Raw genomic sequence first — 2,554 nt, 5'->3', positions numbered from 1 at the left:
CAGATGGATAGCCGTGCTGTGACAGGGTGCGTTGAACATTTCCACTAAGAGGATGGGAGGTAGCCACTGACAACGGTGAAACCCTTGCTTAAGCTTGCCATGGAAAGGAGTAAGAAGGATTGGATGAAGACAGTAGGAAAGCAGAGAGACGGAAGGGAAGGAATCTTCATACGCTTATCTGAAATTCCTACCAATGAATTACATAAGTATCTCTATCTTTATCTTTATGTTATATGCGTTTATCACCATACCCATTTGAGTTTGCCTGACTAAGATTTACAAGGTGACCATAGCTTGCTTCATACCAACAATCTCTGTGGGATCGACCCTTACTCGCGTAAGGTTTATTACTTGGACGACCCAGTACACTTGCTGGTTAGTTGTGCGAAGTTGTGTTTATGCCATGGTATTGAACACAAAGTTTTTGGTTTCATCACCGGGGATTATTTGAGTCGTGAAAAGTATTGATCACAATTTCTTGCACCAAAGACTACTGAGCCATCATCAGCAGAGCCATCAGCACCTCCTATGCCTACACCCCGACTCCAGACACCCTATGAGCTGGGTCGGGAGATCTTGGAGACCCTCCATCGCATTGAGCGCTGCAACGCTCACCACTTCCAGTGGATAGTAGCGAAGTTTGAAGGTAGAGACACTGGGCCACCTCCTCTGGATACACCTGAGCCTGAGCCCAAGATTGAGGAGCCAGCACCGGAGGAGCCAACAGCTGAAACTGGCCAGGCAGACGAGCACTAGGAGCAGACAGCAGCAGAGACCACAGTGGAGGAGCCTACAGATTAGATAGTTGAGGAGCCGGTAGTTGTAGCCAAGCCAAGAGCTGAGACAGTATCAGAGCCAGCTAGCCACACATCTGAGGAGCATATAGTAGATCTCACACCACGGCCGTCCAGCGGCATAATAATATACCACCGTCATCACCACCCACCACCGCCAGGCATAGAGGACTGTGCATCATAGATTAAGGTGTGGAGATCTGCTGTTCCTCGAGTATTAATGCAAAGTACTATTATTCTTCTATTCAATTCAAGCTTATTCTTATTCTAAGATATTCACTCGTACTTCAACCTGATGGATGTGATGATCCGTGACACTCATCACATCCTCCCTTATGAACGCGTGCCTGACAACCACTTCCGTTCTATCTGCAAGAGCTTGAGTGTGTATCTCTTGGATTCCTGGTCCATGCATTTGATTGTCTCACCTGATAACAGAGCCTTCAATTCCTTGAGATCAGAGTTTTCGTGGTATAAGTTAGAATCAATTGGCAGCATTCTTGAGATCCGAAAAGTCTAAACCTTGTATATGGTATTCCGAGTAGGATCTGGGATGGGATGACTATGATGAGCTTCAAACTCATGACTGTTGAGTGTAGTGACAGATGCAAAAGGATCATTGGATCTTATTCTGACACAAGTGAGAACTGACAAATGATTAGCCCTACGTAACCCATAGTTGGACCATTTTCACTAAGAGGATGGACGGTAGCCATGGACAACGGTGATCCCCCTACATACAGCTTGCCATGGAAAGGAGTATGAATGATTGAATGAAGATAGTAGGAAAGCAGAGATTCAGAAGGAACAACGCATGTCCATTTGCTTATCTGAAATTTCCACCAATGAATTACATAAGTATTTCTAACTTTATTTTATTCTTATTTATCTTTTAATTATCAAAACTCTATAACCATTTGAATCCGCCTAACTGAGATTTACAAGATGACCATAGCTTGCTTCAAGCCGACAATCTCCGTGGGATCGACCCTTACTCATGTAAGGTTTATTACTTGGACGACCCAGTGCACTTGCTGGTTAGTTGTGCGAAGTTGTGAAAAAGAGTTGAGATTACAATTGTGCATACCAAGTTGTTGGCACCATTGAGATCACAATTTCGTGCACCAAGTTTTTGGCGCCGTTGTCGGGGATTGTTCGAGTTTGGACAACTGACGGTTGACCTTGTTGCTCAGATTAGGTAATTTTCTTCTTGTTTCAACCTTTATTTTATTTTCAAAAAGTTTTCAAAAATCTTTCAAAATTTTTTCTTCTTTTTCGTTTTTCCAAAATAATTTTCGAAAAATCCAAAAATAAAATTTTTTAAGTCATAAAAACCTAAAATTTGTGTTTGTTGTTTGAGTTAGTGTCAATTTTTAAGTTTGGTGTCAATTGCATCTTTTTAATTTTCTAAAATTTTTGAAAAATTCATGCATGTCTTATTCATGATCTTCAAGTTATTCTTGACAAGACTTCTTTTGATCTTCATACTTTCTTGTTTTTCGTCTTTTCTTGTTTTTCATATGCATTTTTGAATTCATAGTGCCTAAACATGAAAAATCTCTAAGTTTGGTGTCTTGCATGTTTTTCTTTTCTTGAAAATTTTTCAAAAATAAATTCTTGATGTTCATTATGATCTTCAAAGTGTTCTTGGTGTTCATCTTGACATTCATAGTGTTCTTGCATGCATCATTTGTTTTAATCCAAAATTTTTATGTCTTGAGTCATTTTGTTGTTTTTCTCTTTCCACATTAAAATTCAAA

The sequence above is a fragment of the Arachis duranensis genome, chromosome 9 (assembly GCF_000817695.3).
Source record: "Arachis duranensis cultivar V14167 chromosome 9, aradu.V14167.gnm2.J7QH, whole genome shotgun sequence".
NCBI lineage: Eukaryota > Viridiplantae > Streptophyta > Magnoliopsida > Fabales > Fabaceae > Arachis > Arachis duranensis.
The sequence above is the reverse complement of the archived record's forward strand: the minus strand, read 5'-3'. Positions refer to the sequence as shown.